General features: G+C 35.9%; 1 long non-coding RNA gene across 1 annotated transcript; it reads left to right on the forward strand.

Moving 5' to 3' along the window:
* Positions 1-13,456: 13,456 nt before the first annotated feature.
* On the forward strand, positions 13,457-18,079 carry LOC306652716. Its single transcript, XR_013761518.1, has 2 exons — positions 13,457-13,726; positions 17,765-18,079. It is a non-coding gene; the product is annotated as an uncharacterized lncRNA (long non-coding RNA).
* Positions 18,080-26,393: the final 8,314 nt, after the last annotated feature.

The following is a 26,393-nucleotide window of genomic DNA, read 5'->3' on the forward strand; positions in this document are numbered from 1 at the left end:
CTTCTTTAACCCTCATAACCTCTAATTTATGCAGCTACTATGGTCAGTTTAGCCTCTATCACCAATGTAACCACAAGAACACTCAGAACCTCTATAATCTGTGAAGCCCCCTGCACCTGCATTGCCTCTAAGACCTGAATTGTCATTATAATCTCAGAAGATTTTATAACCAGCAAAATTTCTATGATCTGTATAGTATTATCTGTAATATGTATGTTTTTCATGGCCTACCATAGATGGCCTGTCCTGCATATTCTTTCTGTTCTAAGTAGCCTAAATGAACTGAGTAACCCATATGCTTATGTAGTATTAATAGTCTGAATGGCCTCTATTGGTTGAGAAGTCCTTATGAATCATGTAAACTCTAGGAACTGAGCAGCCTCAAAAAATTGAGAAGGTTTTTATGGCCTGCATAATCTCTACAATATGAGTAAACTCTATGACCCTATATCATTTATAATCCATGAAGTATCTATTACCTATGTAATCCTGACAGCTTTTATGACCTCCACAGGCTTATGCCCTATGTAGATATTTAATTAGTAGCCCCAAAGTACTTGGTAGGCTCTATGATTGAACAGTCATTGTGACCTGGGTATCCTCTATGATCTGTGTAACCCCTATTACTTAAGTAACATGTATGACTTGCATATTTTATGTGTTCTGAAGCCATTGGTCCTCCTTATCTTGATTACCTGAATAGCTTTTGCTACCTGACTAACCTCTATGTCCAATGTAGTTTCTAAAACTTGAGTATCCTCTATGACCAGCAAAACTTTTAGGACGTGTACAGCCCCTAAGAACTATGTGAGTTTTATGACCTGAACAGCATAATGAAATTTCAGAAAGGAAAGAGCATTATCTCTATGGTGTGCGCATGGCTTGGCCCCAGGATATGAGTTGGATATTAATTAAACAAGCTCACAGCACTTCTCCCAGGCAGGGATTTCATGCATCCATCTTCTAGACTAACATCATAGTATTGAAATTACCCTTCCCAGAAAGAATTACAAGTATATGAATTGGTCACATCTTGGTAGCGAGGACACACAGCAAGGGTATTCATCTGTAATAACACAAGGAGAAGCTAGCAAAATATAGGAAAGTTATCACTAAAGAAGTAGGAAATCACCAGGATTACAGTTTCAGACTTAAACTGCCAGGTATAATTCCAGGCAGGAAGGAGGAAAAATAATCTGATGAATGAGAACTGCTTTTCTCAGGGAATTGACATGATCATGTTCCAGAGAGAAATTATTATGGAAATTATCCAGGCCTGTGTCCCAAGTTCCCACAATTCTGAGGGCTATCCTCTACCACATTTAAAGCACTGCAAATTCCCAAGGTTAGACAAATGACTGGATAGATTTGTCCCACCAGAAGAACTGATTGCACTAATGGAATTGCCTCTCTGAAACACTGGTAGTAGAGAAGCTAAAGATTTCAACAGATTTAGGGGACAACCAGAATGCAAAAATGCAAAATACAGGTAGCTTAACATTCATCAACTTAGTTTTCAACAGGTACAACTTCTTTCTTGTTCAGGCTGAGAAAGAGATGGATTGGTTCTTGCTGGGATGTCATGTAATGAATGAAGGTTAAGTGAGGTAGGCTGAAATAAAATGTTTTAGCACATAATAAAGGAGACTAATGAAATTAAAATGCCAGTGGTAGATATCCTGAGACCATTACTGTTCAAAAAAGGGAGCATGAAATTGCCAGAAGGTGGAGAAAAGTTTATCATTGGGAGCAAGTTCCTTGGCACCAGATTGGAGTCAGTATTTTAGGTTCACAGGCAGAGTACTACACCCATTGTTGAGTATTGGAATGACAAATTTGGAGATTTTTGGGGTCTCCTTAGTGACCTGTTTGTTCTCTCTTGCCCAAGTATCCTCTATGACCTGAGAAGCATCTTTGACATGAAAGAAATTAAATGTATACAAATAAGTAAAAAAAACTCAAACTATCACTATTTACCAATGATAAGGTTCTACATTTGGAAGATCCAAAAACTTCCACCAAAAATCTTCTGGAACTAAAAAATGAATTCAGTGAAGTAGCAGGATATAAAATCAATACCCATAATTGAAATGCATTCCTATACATCAGTAATGAATCCACTGAAAGAGAAATAACACTACACTGTTCATAATCATTTCAAAAAAATTAAATACTTGGGAATCAATCTGACAAAAGTGCTAAAAAATCTCTACAATGAAAACTACAGAACATGAAAAATAAAGAAATTGAAGATCTTAGAAGATGGAAAGACTTCACATGCTCCTAGATAGGCAGAATTTATTTGATCTGTTAATCCCATAATTTTTAAAAGTTCTGTTAATGGATTTTTACCATCTTCTCTGTGTGGTCAACTTTATTTTCAACATTAAATATTTTGTCTTCATTGTCTAAAGTTCTGTCTTCCAAATGATCTAGACTGTGGTTGATATTTTTCATTGAATTTATAATTGACTGATTTATAATTGACTGATTCCTTCATTTTGAGGATTTCTGCTTGGTTTTTCCACAATTTCTAACTCTTGATTTTTCACTTCCTGTATTTCTCTTTGATTTAACTCTGTAAGCCATCCTTTGCTTTGCAGATCAAATTGACTATGGACATTCTAAACTTCTTGGATATTTATTCTATTGTGTTGTCAGTGGCTTCTCTTATTGGGGAATCTTGGTTTGTTTGTGGTGTTTTGTTCCCTTATTTTTTTATGTTGTAACCCCAGTTGCAGCCAAACCTAAAGGCACCCTGGCACTGAATCTCCAGGTCCTGGCTGGTGTCCCCAGACAGGGGCATGTGCTCCAAAATGGTAGTGGCAGCAAACCTTTGGCACTTAACACAAACCTAGGCCAGTGTCTCAAATGGGTGTGGCCATGTGCAACCAAACCTGGAGTGTCCCTAGCAACAGATTTCTGAACAGTGGTGGAAGTGGTAGTAGCAGGAATCAGTGGCAGCAACCAGGGGGTCAGCAGCAGCTGCAGACATCAGTGGTGTTGGCAACAGGTGGGAGAACTATGGCAACAGTGTCAGCAGCAGTGACTGTGGCTGCAGCTGCAGCAGCACCAGAGAGGAGAACTCCAGATGACTTCCTGGGAGTAGCAGTGGCTTTGGTGAGAGCAGTGTCAGTGATAGCAGTAGAAGCAGCAGCACCAGCAGCAGCAGCAGCAGTGTAGATGGCAAACAGGCATCTGAGGCAGTGATGAGAGCAGCAGTGACCTCTGGGCCATCTCGACTGTAACAGTGTCAACATCAGCAGCAACACCAAGAGAGAAGACCTCCAGGCACCCATGGCAGTGAACTCAGGGGCAGATGTGCCCCAAGAGAAAGTTTCAGGGAAATGGCAGCAATGCTCAGGAAAAAAGTGCCTGAGCACTATTGCCCTTCAGGCTGATTGGAGGAGTTTGGAATTATAATCTATGCAATTGCTTAATTTTAAAATTGGAGCAGCCAAAGGGAAAGGCTATAATTAAAATGCCTACAAATGTAGCCAATTAAGGCTATATTCTGAAAGAGGATCACCAGACATTTTATTTCTCCCAGTAGCACCTATGACATGCATAAATTCTGTTACCCTTATAGCCTGCATGATGTGCATCTATTCTATGGTCCATCCTTTGTACCCTGCATAACCTCTGGATAGCTTTAAAAACCTTAGCATCTTGAACTTATGTAACCTCTATGATCTTCATACCCACAGTATCCTGAGTAGGAGAAATGACCATATTATCCCTGATGAACTATGTAGTGTGTATAAATTGAGTATCTTAAATAAACATATTAGCCTCTATGACTTGTGTAGCCTCTGTGGCCTCATTATACTGTATGACCTACATGACCTTTATGACTTGCATAGTATCTATGATTTGAGTAACTCAAATGTCCTGAATATCTGCTATGACATCCATACCCAGTATGATTCCATACTTAACCTCTGTGTCTTTCATAGTATCTATTGCCTGTGCACCCTCTATGTCCTGATTTAACAAAATGATCCAATTAGCCTTCATTACATGTATGTATTCTATGACATTTAAAGCCTCCATGACATCTGGAATGTCTGTGTCCTGAGTTGTCTCTGTGACCCATGTAGCCTCTATGATCATTGTAGTCCATATATCCTCCATAATCTTTTTTCACTGAAGAGCCCCTATGCCCCAGATAGCCTCTGTGACACAAGTGCAGTCTATGACCAACTCAGCCTTAATTGCCTAAAAATCCTTTCTGGCCTTCATTCTGAAATGACTGTAGTAGCCTCCAAGACCTTTATAAAGTGAGTAGTCACTATGACCATTATAAGTAGCCAGTATGACCTCAGTAAACTATGATTGTGTACCCTCTATAGCCAGTAAAGCTTGTCACTGAAAGTTTGGTTCTTCTTCCCAGTGCCTAGTCAATAAAGATAATTGAGTTTTGAAAGAAGGAAAAATAAGGTTTATTGCTTTACATGCAATAGAGTAACAGAGAACTCCTGTCCCAAATGCTGTGATTCTGCCTATCAGGGAGAACAGAGAGTTTTTAAAGGAGCTATTCATTTAAAGGCTACAATCCTGGTCTTTCCTGTAGGCTACTGTGATTCACTTACTAGTTTGGGGGTAAGCCATTCTTTGGATCTTCTTGTGCCATCCCTGAAATCTGAATTACTTGGCTCCTCTGTTGGTTATGTGCTCAAATAAAGATAACTTGGCCTTGAACAAGGAAAAGATAATCTTGTTCTTCCACTCAGTTTAGTAAGGGGAAGAGTGTGAAAAGGTAATGAAAAACATGTCCATTTAAAAATAAGCCTCAGTGGCAGTGCAGTAAAGCTATATTAAAATCATTAGTTGGACCACTGTTACTTAATGATCTAAGCAGTCCAAATGACTTGACCAGTCCCTGTGACTGGTGTGACTTGAGTAATCTCTATGGCTCGAGTAGATTAAATGACCCAAAATATACTTTTCTATATTTTCAATTAAAAGTTTTCCTATATTGTTTTCATATGTAATTCTTCAGTAAATTTTGCATTGATTGTTGCATATGTTATAGAGAGGTAACTATTTTTATATGGATTTGTATTTTTATATGGATTATCAATTCTGATGTGGTTTTGTTTGGTGCTAAGGTGAGTCAACAAGGTCTTAACTCTAACTCATGGTTTACTGTGAAATACAACCAAAAATGACCCACCTGTTTTTCCTGCCCCTTCCCACATGTAAGGCAATGAACACCTTTATTTCCAGGATAGTTGGGTGATAATGATAGGACATAGGAGCTTGGACCTTCTCTTATTGGGGCATTTCATTTACACTAACTTCATAAAGTTTTCATACTATTCTCTCTTTGCTAACATAGGAGAAATATTTGACAGGATGCACTCTGTTCTCTGAGGTTTTATTAGAACTCATTTATGAAGCATTTATATATACTGAGGAGTGGGGTGTGTTGGGAGTGTGGTGGAGGGCAGTTGTGAATGCCAGCCCAATTTCTTGATTGTTTTTGGCTTATTTATTATTCCAAAAAATATTTTAAGTCCATTTTCATAATATTCAATGTATATTGGTTACTCTCTGCTATTCATGCTTATTTTTCTATAAAATGATCAATTTCATCTAAGTTTTTGTTTGTTAGCATAATGTTATTTGTTGCATCAAAATTAAAAATAAAATCTCAACTGTATTTGTGGTTTTCTATTCCTCTATTTTCTGTTAATGTTCATGATTTTTCTGTCCCCATTTAAAAGTCAATATAGCAGGGCTGGGGATATAGCTCAGTTGGTAGAGTGCTTGCCTTGCAAGCATGAGGCCCTGGGTTCAATACCCAGCACATAGACACAAGAAAAAGTCAATGTAGCTATTGGCCTGTTAATGGATTTTGATTAAAATGACTCCTTTTAAAAAATTCTTTCTCCTTCATCTTGGTTTTTAATTATGACTTCATATTTTCACTAATGGTACTTTTGTGTTTTTTCTTCACATTTTTTGCCATGTTGTGATGGTGCCTAGGACATCACACATGCTAGATAAGTGCATTATCACTGAGAAACATCCCCAACCCTAGTATATTATATGTGTCAGTATATTTCATAATTTTTGTGCTCTTAGTTCTCTCTTTTCATGCCTTTTTCTGGGTTCACTTTCTTTTGAGAGTGAGCATATACCAGTAATAAACTGTTTATGCTGCTTATCTGAAAGCATTTTTTACTCTGTTTTGTCTTTACTGCTGAGGAGCACAGTACAGGTGGGAATAGAATCCCAGAAAAGTTGCTTTTCCCTCCTTCTTTGGGACAGCATCTCTTTATGTTCTCCAGGTTAACCTTGAACACCTGGGTTCAAGTTATCATCCTATCTCAGCTTCCCAAGTAGTTGGGATTTCAGGCACCAGATATAAGAAAGGCAATTTAAGAAACATTTCTTTTTTTTTTTTTGCCTCTCACATTTAATAATTAGATCTATTGTGTGGTTATTTGAAAAAATTCTCATCCTCCTCCAGAATGACTTTTTCTTATTTTGTTCTCTGTTGTATCCTCAGTCCTAGAACAATGCCAGATTCACAGTTTCTAATTCATTATTATCATACAAAATCATTATCAATTGTTCAATGAACTTAGGACTGTTTTGGTATATCTTTGCTTCAATTTCATCTTCTGCCATTTCCTCTATTACCTAATTCAGTAAACTGTATTCTACTGCATATTTAATTCTGAAATTTAACCAAAAATTCAATTCTCATTTCCTGGTTGTTTCCAAAACACAAAAATCAATGTCTTTGTGAACATTGTCATTCATAATAGACTTGCCATGTCAATACTGACAAACAACAGGGGAAGGCCATGAAGGGACAGCTGTGTACAAAAGTCACCTTATAAGAGAAATTACCATACAGACAGCTCACTACTTAAATAAAACCACTGGCCTGACATGCAGTCTTGCAAGTCCAATTCTATCAAACACTTAGCTCTTTCCCTAAGATTAGATTTAGTTATTTTAGATTTAGTAATTAATGGCTAATAATTGTAGCCATTCAACAATCAGAGCTCACTATGTCTCAAATAACTCCAAAAGTGCCAATATTTTTTTTATAAAACATTTAAACTATCTGTGCATTTTTACAATTAAACCCCAAATATTCCTTTGCTCCTTGGGTATACCAGAAGCCACCCTGGCCTGGAATTTGTTGTTGTAGGTTGAAATCATATGCTTTGTTATTTCCCAAATTAAACCTTCTTGCATAAAGATTCATTTCTATCCCCAACACCTTTGCCATCTTTAAAGATAGCATTCTAATTAAAATTAAGTATGCTTTTCTACCTGGCTAACCACTTCACCAAAAGCTAGTGACCATCATTGGTAGCTTAGAAGATAAGGAAAACCACCACAGTTAATGGGAAATGCTGACATTTTGTATGGTTTTATTTGAAATACTTGTATCATGTAGAGACTTAGCAGTCTGCAGTAGAAAAAATTTTGTATGGATGCTTGTTATGGTGATTTGTTATGGCAATTGCTTGTGTCAGTTGTTGTTAAAAAACCAATACTTCTGTATTCACTGGATGGCCATGCTTTTGTCTTTGTGGTTTGGATACAATTTTTAAAAATCATAGTGATAAACTCAGAGAAAGTACATTCTTATTAGAAAAATGAGTTCTGAGTTTCTATTGTTTATGAAATTTATATTGAAAATATAATCCCAGAAAAGTTTGATGTAATTTTGCCAACCATATTGGTCATACAATTGACCACAAGAAATCTAAGCATTCAAGTCCGTTTGAGAAGGATCAGTGTAAAACATGAGATGTGTGCAAATACATGGTTTAGCAAGTATAACTGTAGTAGTAGGTTTAAAGATGTTCGAACTCAACCCAACATAACTTTTCAAAATGTATTTTGCTCTATTTTTATATTTAAGTTTTTATGCACTAACAAAGGTGAACTAATAAGTGATATATGTCAAATACATAAGTAAATAAAAGGAAGATCAATAGAGTAGAGGTAAGAGAATAGAGGGAGTGGAAGACATAGAGAGGGAGAGAGAGATGGAAAGCTGAAGGGCACTCTCTACCAAAATGGAGTAAATAAAATTTCATGCTTGTTTGATTTTGTCCAAATGAAACCACATACTATGTATGACTGTAATTCGCTAAGTAAAAAAGAAAGCAAAAGCAATATATGGCAGTTTTATTAGAACTCCACAGATAATAAAACAATTCCAGTTCATATCAATGCCATCACATACTTCAAATAAAAAGTCTATTAATTACTGAAAAAGGTTGTTTTTAATTTAATTTATGAAATCAAAACAGTCACTAGAATTTCATTTAGTCAAAATTTAATCTGAAATCACTCTGAATGCTAAGTTAATATTTGTTATCATATTCTATCAACTGAAACAGAAGCTGCAAGTATCAATGTCTATACACACACAGATGAACCCACACAGAGAGACACCCAACATAGACTGAATGAAATAGAATTACAAAATTTTAGTTCTGTAGCTCTTGGGGAAAAAACAACAAAAATTTCTGCATGATATTAGATCCTTTTGCTCTTCAGAGCTATTATCAGTAGTGTTTAAAAATGTCTACCCTTTGAAGAACTATTTTATAAATCAACCTAAAGATCTCAGTGTGGCATTTAATATTTTGAAAACAACATCCTATATTTTAGTTGAAATTTACTGAAAGTCAGAAATTTTAATCAAATAATCAGTTAAGCTTTTAGTCCATTGAGATAACTCAGAACAAAGCTTGAAAAAAAAAACTAGTGGGATGACTTTTTCTTGCGTAAATATTCATGAAAAAAGACACTGGAAGGGAGGGGCAGAAAGACAGTACCTGCAAACATTTAGGTTTTGAAATATTCTCCTATTCTCCAAGAGCAGACTCAGATGGCACCGACTGCAGCTTCCACCTCAGGTCACTAGGGGTCGCAGTAAGCACAGGAAGTCACTGGATTCCCAGCGAAATTGCAGACTGGTGGGCGGGGCGAGTTAGAAAATAGAAGAGCGCAAGGGGGCCGCCGGGGGCAGAGTCTCCTCTCTCCACCAATCCGCGGAGGACTGCGGGCGCAGCAGCAGCCCCAGCGGAAGGTGCTGCGGTCTGTGCTTGGGCCATGCATGTCGGCATCCGTGTCTCCTTGAAGCGCCTGTACCGGGTGCACGCTCTTTGTTATCAGTGAAAGCGGCCAGAAGTCAGGGCAGAGCGGTCATCCCCGACAGTCTCCCCTGGGCGTCAAGGGCTCCAGACGTCCTCTTCAGTTCCGCTGCTCCACTGCGGAGCTCATTCCCGCCCGGGGGGCAACTGCTGTGGCCTACCCACCAAGGCGCTTGGCTCTTTGTTCGGCTGCAGCACGGTGCCCCCTGAACTGGCGAGTCCAGAGAGACCCTGGTGCCGACCCTCTGGGGCCCCATTCAGCGCAGAAGACCCTCAGACCCGCATGTGGCAGTGGGCAAGGTTCAGCCCAGGTGACCGCGGATCGTGGGCGCTGCAGGACTCCAGCTGCATTAGTTCCGGGTGCTTCACGAGATAGGTGTTGCTGGGAGATGGTGGGAATGGCCTGCTTGTGGGCCCAGGCACGGTGAAGCCTCCTCAGTGGCCTAGGGTGTGCGGAGGCTGGGTGAGCTCTGGCTTGTGGGCCTGGCCCTGGGGGCACAGCATCGCGAACATGGCGAGCGCTAGCATCTGGGCCCCCGCCTTTCTCTTGGAGTCACCCAGTCGGGACTGCAAGTCGCTAGGTCTGGAGACCTTGAGTGGTGATGTGGTGTGCCTTTAATCCTCAAAGAATCAAGGGGAGGGAAACTGAGATAGCTAGAGTGCAACGTGCTGCTGCTCTTTCTTCCTTAATCAAAGCCAGGTGAAAACTTTAAAGCTGCGACCCTGCCCTCCACTCCTTGAAAGAATGTCAGAGATCAGTCCCATTAGTCTGATTAAAGGTGGGTTGGTTAGTGTCTGAGTCTCAGCATCACAGTCTTGTTAACTAAGGATGAGTGACATCAGCGGTGGACTTCAAGTGTCAAGTGCCAGTCACCAAAACCACCCTCTCAGTCCTCTGCCCTGGGCTCCATCCTCCATGCCCCCCAAGGCCTGGTTCCCCACCCCATGTGGGTGTTGTGCAATCCTTGAAGCAAAACTTTCAGCTTCCACAGCTTTGCCACTCTGCTGTTTCTCCCTCTGTTGACAATTTAGAATACAGTATTGATCTCTAAAATAGGGAAGGAGAATGCTGATTTCAAATGACCTTTTTTAAACCTAGGCAAATTCTCTTGTGCAAGAGCTTTCCCACCTAAATCTGAATTTCCTGACTAAAATTTATCAGGCCTGCTGGTTGCGTCTTTCACAGAAGACCCGTCTTTGATGGGGTCTTTAAAACACAGTAGTGAACTTCTTTTGCTGCTAACAATGTTAGAAAAATTAGCTGTACAATCCATTACTTCTATCCTGAAATACTGGCACACTAGGAAACTGAGCACTCAGGGTTTGATAGAAGTTGCCAGCACTGGCTGTGTCCTGTGTCTGGTGAAGGTCATTTAGGTGTGCCAGTGCTTTCAATTTGATAATGTTTTAAAGGTCCGAACTCCAATTATGGTCAGTTAGCTTGAAAACATAACTTTTAAATTAATGCTTAGCTAATGTTTTCTGAGTCATCTCCGCAGGTTTTCTTAAATGCCTTCTTTCGTGTTTAACTACATGAAAACAAATTGCTGTATTTCTGGTTAGCTCTTCCATTACTTGTAAAAATTTATTTCATTTATCTGTGCTTTTTGCTTAATTATTTAGTCTGTGACAAAAGAATTGTTATTTTGTAAAATAGAATATTTGGATTGACTATTTCAGTTATTCTTTGATTCACCAGAGCTAAGGGAACCCTTTGTTGATATTTTCCTGTATCATTACAAGCTTCATTTAAATATTAAGGCTTAAATATTTTCAAGTATAATTTTTTCCTCCTAAACTTCTGAAAGAAGATATGGTTTCAACTTTTTTAATATATAGAAAATAAATTTGTATGTATTTTGCATGTGAATATTGTGCTCTGTGAAGTAGTATTTAAATGTAGAATTGAAGCAAATATATATGGATGTACAACAATTTTCCTTCCTGGAAGACATTTTCATGAACTATCTAGAAGGTACCATTTGTGATTATTATTTAGACATTCCTTTTAAATTTTTCATGCTTACTTTACCAGACTTCTAAAAAAAAAACTTGGATAATTTTAGGATGATTATCACTTGGATCTCATTTCAGTGTGGTTCAAACATTTATAATTTTATTTATTCAATTAAGATAATTTTATTTTGAGACAACTGTAGATTTATATGTAGTTGTGTTAAAAGAGAGACATCTTCTGCCTACTTTATGTAGAGGTGCCCACATCTTGACATTAAAGATTATATAGCTCAGGTATAGACCATTTCTGTCACAAGGACCCCTCATGTTGACCTCTGATAACCACACCCATGTTCTCCTGTTGCCCTCCCCACCACTTCTGGCCACCATTAATTCTTTTCCATTTTTATGAGTTTATCATTTCAAGAAATTGTAAATGAATTGTAGAATTTTGATGACCTGGGCTTTGGTTTTGAAAAGTAGAAATATTTCAGTTAATTACTGCAATTTAGTCAATGTAATTCAGAAACAGATCCCATATCATTCTTGGTTAGAATTATTGTTATATTTCCTAATTTTTTTCTTTGGTATGTGGGAGAGTTCAATAAGATTTAATGAGTATTTATCTGTCAAATAAAGGTTTGAGAATTTATTACAATTTTTCTTCAAGTGAGCTCATTAGTATGATTTCCACTGAGATTTAAAAACATAGCAGTTGTCACTATCCCATGATTTTTTTGTACTGAGATGGAACCCAGGGTCATCTCACTACTGAATCACATGTAGTTCTTTTTCTTTTGAGGCAGGCTTTTACTAAGATGCTTAGGCTGGCCTCAAACTTGCAGTTCACCTTCCTGGACATGTGCCATCATGCTCACTTGTTATCCACTTTTTAATTAACAGAGATTGCCCCTTGTAAATCTTACTGTTTTAATAGTTGCTGCAACTAAATTTACTTCAGAATTATGAAAACTCAGTAACTGTACCCAAGAAAAGTTAACACTGTGGTGACACATATCTGAGTCGAAAGTATGTAGGTAGATTTCTACAAAAGATGTAATAAAACACAGGAATACTTTGAACACTCTATCTTCCTTTCTACTAACAATTTTAAAATATGGTAATAAATTGACAAAAATACAAAAAGTTCTTAAATTTTTCTAAGGATCTCAATTAGAGTTTATTGGCCTTTTTCCCATTTATATTTGATCATATGACACATAGTAACAGTTCAGTTGTGACATTTTCTATGGCTGAAGCCATACCTGACAGATGGTGTGTGTAAAAAGCTGGGGGTCTGTGCCTGCCCTTGGGAAGCTCATAAGCAAGGTACAGATGCCCACATAATCAGCTAACTATATTAATTAGCTAAAACAGTTTCTCTTAGCAATGTACACATGACATAAGTAACAGGTTGTATGTTACCTTCTATAAGGCAAATATAGGTTACTGATTTGGTGTCCTAGCAAGCTAAAATTGCCCATTTGAAGATTTTTGCCTCTCTCTATGTTTTTAACAGAAATTTACAAGACTATAACCACAGATGGGAATGGTGTTTAGACAACAAATTGAGTTCTCTCTGCCTCTAGTTTTCTAATGTGGACATGAGACTGTAAGTTTGAATTTTAACATTCTATGAAAAGCAACAGAGACACAGAGCTGAGAGAGAAAGAGAGAATGGGGTGGGTGAATTGGCCAAAACCAGCTCAGCAAGACTTGGCACAAATTTGTTTACTTCAAGCTTTTTATGACCAAAGACTAAACAGCAAACCTCTTGGTCATTTTATAGTCTTGTTTTGCTACACTAACTATGCATGTGGTCCGAGTGGAACAGGGTGACCATGAAAGGATAACATACTGTGAAAATATTACTTAATTTACATCATATATGGAGTCCTCTCAAGTTGCTCAAGACCTTGACATCACCTAGAATGTTTTTTATTTTATTTTTTATTTTTTTGCTGAAATATGTGAGAGCTCTTCTATGGGGGATATAGGGAGGAATATTAAGTACCTTGATGCAAACTGTGTCTCAGTACCAATGGAAAATGATACACTCAGATTAAAGAGACTTTGTTTTATACACTTCTTCATCCTAAGTACATCAAACATTGCCTCCCATGTTCGAATACATACATATAGAAATGATTGGATATTACCAGATTATGAATCTCACAGATGTCTTGGTGTCTTTCCTGGAAGTTCGTCTGTGAGGGGAAAAAATACTTAGGATAGCTTGTTGCTAGATATGTTGCACCAGTTTGCTGTGTTGTATGCAATAAGGGGGGGATCAGCCTCAAAATTCTGTCCTTTGTTTTTCTCATTAAAAGCCACATTGAATTATCTCAATTTTTTCTGAGAAAAGTAAAACCACATATTTCATTTGCACCAGTCATTGAAGACTTAGAATAAAGCTGTGTACTTCAGTGAAAAGAGGAATTAACTTTCCAACAAAAATTTTTTAAATGCTCCAGCACATAATTTCAATGAGAATGATTAGAATTTTCTTTTATCTGTTTCAGGATTTTTTTATGCCTTATTTCTAGAAGCATTTTTATATCCAATCTCTATTATCCTTTGGTCAGTGTTATGAATCAAGGGAACAATGAAGATAAAATTAATACAAACCAAAGGTATTTATTCTGACTGATGATTCTACAAAATACTTCTAATATACATTTTGTATTTAATCACATATTTATGTTTGTTTAATTGAATAAAATCTAAGTATGAAAAATGACAATTATTCAAATCATCCTCATGGACCTGTGTAAAAAGTTTTTTTTTTTTTATTCATGAAAATATTTATTTTTCAGAATACAGAATAGATTATCATAATAATATTTTTTGAGAATATGAACAGTTTATTCTAGCACAGCTAACTAATTGTATATTGATAGAAACTTAGGACCTTCATACGCACCCATTTCATCTAATCTCAAATAAATATCCAGAGAGCAAAAAGGTCTATTGAACTAAGAACCCAAAGGGCAAATTTTACTGCTTTTGTCATTGGTGTTACTTTGTCCTTCTTCTTATTAGTGGAATTCTTGAAAACTCTATATACCTTCTGTGTATCTGAATATAATCATAACTGACACTCATTAGTACACTGACTCATTCTAGGCCAATGTCAAGCTTATCATCTTATTTTAAGTGAATGTTAGCTAAACAGAGGAATTCTCACATATTTAATTCAATAACTGATGTAGTGAAGACAAAATGATTTATCCCATCATCTGTAGGTCACAGTATTTTTTTTTCCAAATACAAAATCAAACCAGTTTTGTAATAAAAGGAAACAAACCATCCATGTAATTAAATGCTATTAGGGTGAAAGTGCATTATAGGGCATATACTATTTATTTACTTTACATAAGTTTGCATATATTTAATGTAAACTCTCATATTTGGATTTTAATTAATACCATACATGTAATCCTTGAATCTAAATGGAATGGAATGAAGAGTTTAAAAGGCCCCAAGAACCATATTGTTTATTTCATCATTGTCATTTAAATACATTAGTGTTTTTCTTTATTCATTTGACTAAGCCAATTTTAGAGGTAAAATCCAGAACCAAAGCATATATAGTATAGCTGAAATTACTAAATAGTATAGTCTTCAGTATGTCAGAAGTAGTGATTGTGATTAAACAAAAAATACTTCAACTCATGTATGATGATCTTACAAAATATTTTAGAATTTTATATATTGTTGGCACTGTAGTAAAATTGATTTGGATTTTATGAGTAATGTATGGTATGCTCAACTATGAATAAATGCAATTTATAGTTAACACTGGGTTGTTTTGGAATACTACTTTTGACTTCACAATTTATATCAGGAACATATTTTCACAATCTACCAGCTGTACTTTTGATTTGCTAAGAAATGATAGTACTCTAATCCTAGTTCACCAACTCCTTGCTCCCCCCCTTTTTTGTGCAATACTGGGGAACTTAGGGACAATTGAACTTAGGGACAATTTATGACAGAGCACACTGATTTTTCTTTTCAACATGTAAGTTCTTTCTGGGGAGAATATGTAGTGCCATGTCACAAGAGAGAATGTGCTGGGTATCTTGAAGAAGTAAATTGGGTTTTGTAATAAATAGACAGACATCGGTGAAGATGCTGGGAAAGTGGTTGTTCTAGTGTTCCCAGGTGAAGAGATTCTCATACATAGGTCAGTGTTTTCTTGGGTTGTTACTCCTTCATTGGAAGGCCTGCTAAAAGATCAGAGCATGCTAAAACATAGTTGGGTTAATAATTGAATTTCATGAAGTTGCAATTTTTAAGGAGCATTTTGTATGGTTTGCTAAGGTGATTTGAATATATCTTTTAAATAAAACTTTACAAAAAACTTTATAAATATGATAGAACTCTAGTGGTTGAAACTGCAGTAGAAAATAGAGAGAAAACCTGTGTAATTTCTTCCACTTCTTCCTCCTAGTGGATCCCAAGATGTAACAGAATTCTAGTGTGCTATGGGAGTGTTTGAACACAATTAGCATTATATGTATTAAAATTAATCTGAAGACATACAACAACCAAAATATGAATATTTGTACTATCAATTACTATTTTATGATATCTTTGGTCAATTATTCTATCTCATCAAACACCAGTATCTTCATGCATGCCAAGTATTGTAACAGTAAAATTCAGAAAAGCCAAGTTACAGAACCATCAATGTGCCTGCCAAAAGATAAATGGATAAAGAATGTGAGATATATATATGTATACATGCACAATGGAGTTTTGTGCAGTTATAAGGAAGCATGGAATTCCATTTTTGTTTGTAAATGACTGGAATTGGAGAACATCATGCTAAGTTAAATAAGCCTGACTCAGAAAGTCAGGGGTTAAATGTTTCCTCTCATCTGCTGATGTTCGACAGGAAAGAAAAAATGGTGGTGACTCTCATGAAAATATGAGGGAGATCAATAAAGTAGAGAAAAGAGATAGAGAGGAATAGGGCATGGGGGGATGTGAGGAAGTACTGGGCAATGAAACCTAACAAATTATGCTGTGTTCACATATGGATATGTGAGATTAATATTGTTTATATACACATAACAAATTTCCTGATAAATAATTTTGTTCAGTGTCCTGAACAGAAATATTTCAATTACAATAAGTGACAGTGTTTTTTTATAGCTCTTGAAATGATGACAAAAGTAATGATTACAGTGTGTTAGTAATTTAAAATGCTTACTATCTGCTGGATATTGTGTGAGGAATATCATATGCATCATCCCATATAATCATCTCCTTATTGGGAGTGCCACTCTTGAATTATCCAGAATGTTAATAGTGCTCTGTGTAATGTAAAACCAAATGTTCCTCTTAAGTATTACCATGCATTCCAATGCTAAGGCTTAGAATATAGAAAGTTATCATACATAGATCATAACACAAAATTGATGGAATTTTATGTTATTCTTTTGATCTTATTTATTAAAAATGAATAATTGATGATAAAAGATATACTTATAATAAAAAATAAGTTCACTACTGAAACATCAAAATGAAGTATGAATGTAAAATAATTATTTTAGTAAACTAAAGGTAAGTAGATAGCAACTAATTACAACAGTTTCAAACTTCATTACAAGCTCTTATTGAATACCCTGGGACATGTCTTAGCTACCTTGATAAATAAATTTTGTGTATTGCTTTTATACAAGAAATTTTTCTTTTAAATCCTAAAAATTACTGTAATGTGTAAATATTTAGAACACTTTGTTTTACATGCCTGCACCATGTGGTAAGGAAGAGTAAATGTTTATGAAGTGACACACAGAGTTAAGAATAGAAGGTGCCTCAATATGTATACCTAAAAATTTGCCAGGATTAAAATACATGAGGACAACATGAGGAGGATACATTTGCCTGGAGAACAGGAGAGCAAAAGTCACAATGTGGCAGATCTCTAGATCTTAGTATTTCTAGTTAGTAAATTCATCTTTGCATATATTCCTGATTTTCTAATTCTATTCATTCTTCCTTCTGATTATTGCCTGTGGACACCAGCCTCAGGGAGGGAGGCATAAATCAAGTATACCAGTCCAAATGCTCTTGAGTCACTCTTATTATATAATTAGCAAAACCATATAATATCTCTTTCAGATGGACAACTGGATGATAGTAAGAGTGATGCTGCACATATATAGTGCTTTCTTCCAAATGTGTAAACAATATTTGCCACTAAGTTTTATGTATTTGATCCTTAAAGTTTCTTTGTATAGGTAGGGTAAATTCTTTAAAGCATGGAGTTGAGGGCAAAAGAGAACAATGATTTCCTAAAGTTAAATGAATATTGTTGGCATTGTGTAAAGTTAGAACACCTTTAAATGTTTTTAGATGAATACTAAAGTCAACTATGATGTAAATAATTTATGTGCAAAATCATTCCAAAAAAATTCTTTAAAGATTTCTTTATCTTCTCTACTTTCCACACTCCCCATAAAAATTTTTAGAAAGGGCTACAACATTATTTAGTTGTCTCCAACTGTAAGTGTAAACCAGGGGTTAATTCAGACATCAAAAAATTCTTTATAGCAAAAAATCCCAGGAATAAACTGCAGTCCATTTCAGTTCATAGGAAAAATGGTAATGGAAATTTGCAGCCTGAAGTCTACATTTAGATTTTTCTCATTGTACAGCATGAATATCCCTATGAAATATAGATGAGCATCTTCAAGACACAGGACTGCTGACTCAGGGATCAAAGGACTTTGCCACCACTTCCAACCTCCTAGAGTTTTTCTCATGGAAGTAATATCCCAAAAGATGCAGCAGAAGGACCAAGTCTCTTGGCTGTGTCCCAGAAACCAAGTGGTGAGTTTGCTTTTCCTCTTTAATAGAACCTTCTTTCAGCAAAAATATTCATTTCATGAGCACAAATTTTGTACAAAGGCAAAGATCCAAACTTCCAGCCAGATTAAGCATTTTTCTTTCAAATTTTCCAGTGTTTTTTTTTTTTTAATAAAGGATAGCGCTTTAGTGGAATTTTTACAAATCAGCAATAGGCGTGGCTTCTCTATAACCAGGAGCAATTATCAATAGAGTAGTAATACTGTTGCTCCTTGCTTCAGGCTTTTTTCCCCCATTTTATGTCTTGCCTAGAGCAGCTCAAAGGCAAAGACAAGGTTATAAGTGCTTCAGGGTTTTCCTGGTTCTCTAGTACACTCCACTGTGTGTTCCCTCCCATGGTTCCATTGGACAAAGGAGGTTGTCAGTGATGAGTGTCAGAAGACTGTGATGACCCGCCCGGACACTGATGCTGATTAGTATGTGAGGACTAACATAATTTCTACAGAAGACTTTCTTTAGACCCTTATTATGATATAAATTGTGTGAAATCACTTTCTGTTACTCACCCTGTAATGTAGTTGCTAGTGTATTAACACTGATGTTCCTTGTAAGGCTCTGTAGTTTACCAGCACCCATGCTTGACTTTTAATCTGTGAGTGCAAATTAAAGATGGTATAAGAAACCAAAAAAGGCAGAAGCATTAGTGTGACAGCTGAATTTCTACGTCTGTCTTTGTCAGTCTGAACCAACCATGGGATCCTGTGAAGAATGGCATTGCCTTTTGCAAATGAGCAAACTAGGGCCTAAGCACTAAAAACTAAAGAGAATATATAAAACCTGAAAGGTGACCCTTACATATAACAATATTTGACATCATCTGAATGCCACATAAAATTCAGAATTTCTTCATCTATGTGCAAAATAATTCATGTAGTATTAATGGAAAAGTAGAACATATTATATTTAAATTCACTGTAGAGTGATCTTACTTTATCGTAAAATTTTACATATACATCCAAAGGAAGAAAACTAGTGACACTGATTTTTATTAAGATTTTTCATGATTTTAAGAATTAGTATTCTAAAATTTTCATTTAAATAAACCATCCCACAATGCATACCTAATTGTATTCATATCTGTATTTCCATATCAAACATCTTTTTTTCTGAAATAACAGTAACATTGGTGTGCAACTTATTAAAATATTCTCTCCATTAATTCAGTCTTTTAATTTTATTGGGAAAAATTTTGTAACTGCCCTCTCTCCTCTTTCTTCAGCCACTCTTTATGGTAAAAGTCAATGAAAACTATGGACATTTTCTCATTAAGTTGTTCTTTGTATAACCCCAGATTCCTTTAAGCTTTTCCATCTTTTATTTATTTGTTTATTTATTTATTTTTTGTGGTGCTGGGGATCGAACCCAGGGCCTTGTGCTTGCAAGGCAATCACTCTACCAACTGAGCTATCTCCCCAGCCCAGCTTTTCCATCTTCATATTCTTTAATTTCCTTCTGTCTTTGTTCTCTCCTCCATATCCAACTAGAATTTCATGATTATTAAGATAAGCTCCCATTTACAGGGTTACTTTTAAAAAAATTTTATTAATGCATTATGATTATAAATAAAACTATGTTTTATTTTGACATTATTGCACAAACACAGAATATAATTTGCTCCAATTGAAGCCTCAGATTTCCCCCATTAGATTTCATCCTTGTTCCCCTGTTCCTTATCCTTTGTTCTATTGGTCTTCTAATTATTGATATTTGTCATTTATTATTTATTTATTTATTATATATTCATTTATTTATTGGTTCCTCTTGGCTATGATAGTAAAATCCAGTTTGATATAATTTTACAAGCATGCAATGTATCCTATTACTAATTAGAACCCAACTCTATAGATGTACCTGGTGATGGGGTTCAGTGTGTTGTTTTTGTAAATATATGTATGAAAATTATGTCAGTTTCCTTCCACTCTGTTTTATTTTCCTATCCCCCTTCCTTCCACCCATTCCACATTGTCTAATATACTGAAATTCCATTATTTACCTTATGTCCTCCTTAATGTGGTTTTGCTTCCTCATATCAGAGAAAATATTCAACCTTTGGCTAATGGAACTGGGTTATTTCACTTAGCATGAAATTATACAGATCTATCTATCCACTGTCAAATGCCATAAAGTCATTCTTTTTTATGTCATTATTTTTTATACCCAAGTAATACTCCAGGGTGTATATATACCACATTTTCTTTATTCATTCATCTGTTGAAGGGCAACCCCATTGGTTCCATAACTTAGCTGTTGCAAAGTGAGCTGCTGTAAACATTGATGTGGCACATCATTTTAGTATGCTGATTTTAACTACTTTTTGTACAAGGAGTGAGATAACTTGGTCAAATTGTGGCTCCATTCCTAGTTTTTGAGATTACTCATACTGCTTTTCAGGGTGGTAGCAACAACTTGTAGTTCGACCAGCAATGTATGCGTGAACCTTGTTCCCTATTTGCTCATGAGCTCAGGAACTTTATTGTTACTGTATTCTTGGAAATTGCCATTCTATGTGATGTAAAATCTTAGTGTGGTTTTAATTTGCATTATTCTAATAGCAAGAGAGATTGAATATTTTTTCACATATTTGTTTCCCATTTGTATTTCCTATTCTATAAAGTGTCTCTTCAATTCTTTTCCCATTTATTGATTTTTTTATATTAAGCTTTGAAATATTGTTTGTCCTGGAAATTAGCAACCTGTCTGAGGAGTAGATAGCAAAGGTTTTTTTTTTTTTTTTCCCCCAATGTATAGGTTTTTCTCTCCATGTTCTTGATTGTGTCTTTTGCTATGAAGATGTTTTTTAGTTTGATGCCATCACATTTATTGTCTTAATTGTTTTTTTTTTTTTTTTTTTTTGGTACTAGGGATTGATCTCAGGGCCTTGTGCTTACTAGGCAAGCACTCTATCAACTGAACTGTAGGGAATATTCCTCAAGCTTATCTGACAGCAGTCACTGACACCATGGTCTAAGTAAGCCAAATAGTCTGAACAGAGAAACTGAGGTAATGGTGAAGATTTGCCATGGAATGAAGGTCTTTTCAATTGCTGAGACTGAGTTTGAGCTGAGGGGAGGCCTCGTTCTGTCATGAATCACAGAAATCTGTGATATGAGCTCACCCACACTGCCTTGCCTCATGCTGTGTGCAGGAGCTTGCCATTCCTCCAGTCCTTTGTCTCAAACCTGCTGCTGGGCAGAATTGCTTAGGCATGCTTGGTTTGTTTATACTACCTGGACCCTCGATGTATAGTTCAACTATAGGCTGACTCTGTTATACTTTAACAAGCGTGTTAACCTGTTTGGATAATTTGCCTATATATATCATAAATAAAATTAAATCTAAATAAATAAAATTAGATCTGTGCCTAAATAAATAAAATCTAAATAAAATTAGATCTGTGCCTTCAGAGCTCGATCTTCGATGCCTGAGTAAGTGCACTGGGTAAGGCTAGGTAGGGTAGGCATTGTTCATCCTCACCCTCAGCAAACCTGTCTCTGAACATCTACATTGATTTTTTTTTTTTTTTTGGTAGTGGGGATTGAACCCAGGGCCTTGTGCTTACTAGGTAAGCACTCTACCATATGAACTATATCCCAGCCTTGTCTTTTGATTTTAAATTTTGTGTTTTAAGTATCTTTTTGAGGAGTCAGTTTCTGTACCAATATGTTTCATTGTTGGTCTAACAATTTTTGTCCAGTGTGTGCAGCATTGCTGATCCAACACTATTCCTTTGATCCACATGGAGTTGAGTTTTGCAAAAGTGAAGGATAGGGTTAACTTTCAATATGTTGCATATGAATTTCCAATTTTTCCAGCACCATTTGTTGAAGAGGCTATCTTTTCTCCAATGCATGTTTTTGGTGCCTTTGTTTAGTACGAGATAACTATATTCATGTGGGTTTGTCTCTGTGCCTTCTATTCTACTCCATTGGTTTTCTTGCCTCTTTTGGTGTCAATACCATGCTCTAGAGTATAAAGTCTGGTATCATGATACCGCCTGCTTCACTTTTCTTGCTGAAAATTGCTTTACCTATTCTGGACTTTTTATTTTTATGACTGCTTTTTTATTTCAATGAAAAAGGTCATTGGAATTTTTATGGAATTTTTACTGTGTCTGTGTAGTGCTTTTGGTACTATGACCTTCTTGGCAATAATAATTCTGCCTATCCAATAATATGAGTGGTTCTTCCATCTTCTGAGGTCTTCCTCAATTTCTTTATTTAGTTTTTTTTTCACTATAGAGGTCTTTCACTTCTTTTGATAGATCAATTCCCAAGTATTGTGTTTATTTCTATTTGAGAGGTATTGTGAATGGGTTAATTTTCTTAATTTATCTTAGAGCTGATTTTTCTTGGAATATAGGTGTACAATTGATTTATGAGTGTAAATTTTGAATCCTGCTAATTTTCTGATTAAACTTATGAGTTCTACAAAGTTTCTGGGGGATTTTTGGGGTCTTGTAAATCTGGGATCATACTGTTAGCAAACAGGGATAGATATAGCACTACTTTTCCTACCTGTGTTTCTTCAATTCTTTCTTTTGCCTAATTGTTTTGAGTAGGTATTCTAGAACATTGATGAATAGGTTGTAAAAGAGGGTATACTTTTCTTGTTCCTCTTTGTAGAGGGAATTGTTTCAGTTATTTTCTATTTAGAATGCTATTGGCTGTGCTGTTGGTGTATATAGCTTTTACAATATTGAGTTATGTTCCTTCTATCCCTACTTTTTCTAGTGTTTTGATCACAAATATATTATGCATTTTGCAAAATGCTTTCATGCAGCTTTTAAGGTAATCGTGTGATTCCTGTCTTTAAGTCTATTGATGTGATGGATTATGTTTATTGATTTCCATATGTTAAAAGAACCTTGCAACTCTTTGGAAGCACTCCATTTGATTATAGTGCATACCTTTTAATTTTTTTAATGTAATTTGCCAGTATTTATTGAGAATCCTTTATCTATGTTCATCAAGATATTGGTTGTAAAGTTTTCTTTCCTTAATATATCTTTGTCTGATTTTCATATCAGGGTGATAATAAAACTACATAGAGTATGTTTCAAGGAGTTTACTTCCATTCATTTTGTAGAATAATTTAAGGAGGTTTGGTATGAATTCTTAAAAGTCTGATGTTTACTCACCTGAGAACATCTGGTCCCTAGGGATTTTCTTAGTTGGACGTCTTTTGATGGCTCTATAATTTCATTACTTGAATTGATTTGTTCACATTTTTATATAATCCTGGTTCAATTAGTGGTATGTCAATATGTCTTTAACAATTTGTCAACATCTTCAAGATTTTCTATCTCATTGGAATATAAATTCTCAAAATAGCTTTTGATTACCCTCTGTACTTTCAGTAGTACCTTTAGTGATATTTTCCTTTTTATTATACTTAATTTTTTTTATTTAAAAAAATTATTTTGTAGTTCTAGAAGGACAGCATGACTTTATATTATTTCCTTATTTTTGTATGCATTGCTGAGGATCAAACCTTGTCCCTCACATGTGCAAGGCAAGTACTCTGTCATTGACCCCAGGCTCAGTCTAACCCCTGACATCATTCTTTTTTTTTATTAAAAATCATAATTTTACATAGGGCAATGTTTTTTGATTCATTCTGCTATTTTTTCTCTTTCCTCCCACACCTCCCACCCCTATTCCCTCTAATACAGTGCTTCCTCCCTCCATTCTTACGACCTTCCTTATCCCTAACCCTACACCTAATACTAACCCTAACGTTAACCCCTCATATCCCCATTATATGTCCTCATCCACTTATAAGCGAGATCATTCGTCCTTTAGTTTTTTGAGATTGGCTTATCTCAGCTGTAGCATGATATTCTCCAATCTTTCCATCCCATTGCCTGCAAATGCCATAAAGTTTATCATTCTTCATGGTGGAGTAATTATCCATGATACATATATGCCACAGTTTCTTTATCCACTCATCTATTGAAGGGCATCTAGGTTGGTTCCACAGTCTGGCTATTGTGAATTGAGCAGCTGTGAACATTGATGTGGCTGTATCTCTGTAGTATGCTGATTTTAAGTCCTTTGGGTATAGGCCAAGGAGTGGGACAGCTGGGTCAAATGGTGGTTCCATTCCAAGTTTTCTAAGCAATCTCCACACTGCTTTCCAGAGTGGTTGCACTAATTTGCAGTCCCACCAGCAATGTATGAGTGTACCTTTTTCCCCACATCCTCGCCAACACCTGTTGCTGCTCGTATTCTTGATAATCGCCATTCTATTTGGGGTGAGATGGAATCTTAGGGTGGTTTTGATTTGCATTTCTCTTATGACTAGAAATGTTGAACATTTTTCCATATGTTTCTTGATTGCTTGTAGATCTTCTTCTGTGAAGTGTCTATTCATTTCCTTAGCCCATTTGTTGACTGGATTATTTGAATTCTTGGAGTAGAGTTTTTTGAGTTCTTTATAGATTCTGTAGATTAGCGCTCTATCTGAAGTATGATTGGCAAAGATATTCTCCCACTCTGTAGGCTCTTCTTTCGCATTGCTGATAGTTTCCTTTGCTGAGAGAAAGCTTTTAGTTTGAATCTATCCCAGTTATTGATTCTTGCTTTTATTTCTTGTGCTATGAGAGTCCTGTTAAGGAAGTCTGGTCCTAAGCCAACATGTTGAAGATCTGGACCTACTTTTTCTTCTATAATCTGCAGGGTCTCCGGGCTGATTCCGAGGTCCTTAGTCCATTTTGAGTTTAGTTTCGTGCATGGTGAGAGATATGGGTTTAGTTTCATTCTGTTGCATATGGATTTCCAATTCTCCCAGCACCATTTGTTGAAGAGGCTATCTATTCTCCATTGCATATTTTTGGCACCTTTGTCTAGTATGAGAAAATTGTATTTATTTGGGTTTGTGTCCTGTGTCCTCTATTCTGTACCATTGATCTACCTTTCTATTTTGGTACCAATACCATGCCATCTTTGTTATATTACTTTGTAATAGAGGTGAAGATTTGGTATTGCGATACCCCCTGCTTCGCTCTTTCTACTGAGGATTGTTTTAGCTATTCTGGGTTTCTTATTCTTCCAGATGAATTTCATAATTGCTTCCTCTATTTCTGTAAGGTACATCATTGGGATTTTAATTGGAATTGCATATAATCTGTATAGCACTTTTGGTAGTATGGCCATTTTCACAATATTAATTCTGCCTATCCAAGAACATGGGAGATCTTTCCATCTTCTAAGATTTTCTTCAATTTCTTTCTTTAGTGTTCTCTGGTTCTCATTGTAGAGATATTTCACCTCTTTTGTGAGATTGATTCCCAAGTATTTTATTTTTTTGATGCTATTGTGAATGGTGTTGTTTTCCTAAATTCTCTTTCTGAAGATTCATCACTTATGTATAAAAATGCATTGGATTCATAAGCATTGATCTTGTACCTGCTAATTTACTGAATTCACTTATGAGTTGTAAGAGTTTTCTGGTGGAATTTCCAGGTTTCTCTAGATATACAATCATGTCATCAGTGAACAGGGATATTTTGAGTTCTTCTTTTCCAATTCGTATCTCTTTAAATTTTTGATTTGTCTAATTGCTACGGTTAGAGTCTCAAGAACGATGTTGAATAGAAGTGGTGAAAAGGGCATCCCTGCCTGGTTGCAGTTTTTAGGGAGAATGCTTTCAGTTTTTCACCATTAAGAATGATATTAACAAGGGGCTTAGCGTAGATGGCCTTTACAATGTTAAGATATATTTCCACTACCCCAAATTTTTCTAGTGTTTTGAGCATGAAGGGGTGCTGTATTTTATCGATTGCTTTTTCTGCATCTATTGAAATAATCATGTGATTCTTAACTTTTAGTCTGTTGATATGGTGAATGACATTTATTAATTTCTGGAGGTTGAACCAACCTTGCATCCCTGGGATAAACCCACTTGATCGTGGTACTCTATCTTTTTAATATATTTTTGTATGCGATTTGCTAAATTTTGTTGAGAATTTTGCGTCAATGTCATTAAGGATATTCAGTCTGAAATTTTCTTTCTTCGATGTGTCCTGGTTTAGGTATCAGGGTGATATTGGCTTCATAGAATGTAGTTTGGAGGGTTCCCTCCCTTCTGATTTTCATGGAATACTTTGAGGATTATTGGAATGAGCTCTTCTTTAAAGGTTTTGTAGAACTCAGGCTGAGAACCCATCTGTCCCGGACTTTTCTTTGTTGGTAGGCCTTTTGATGACCTCTTCTATTTCATTGCTTGAAATTGATTATTTAAGTTGTTATGTCCTCCTGTTCAGTTTAGGTAATTCATAGTCTCTAGAAACTTGTTGATGTCTTCGAGGTTTTCTCTGTTTGTTGGAGTATAGATTTTTCAAAATAGCTTCTAATATTTCTTGTGATTTTACCTCATGTCTGTTGTGATACTTTTCTTGTTCTTCCGAATTTGAATAAT

This window comes from Sciurus vulgaris (genome assembly GCF_902686455.1).
Source record: "Sciurus vulgaris genome assembly, contig: HiC_scaffold_521_arrow_ctg1, whole genome shotgun sequence".
Classification (NCBI taxonomy): Eukaryota; Metazoa; Chordata; class Mammalia; order Rodentia; family Sciuridae; genus Sciurus; species Sciurus vulgaris.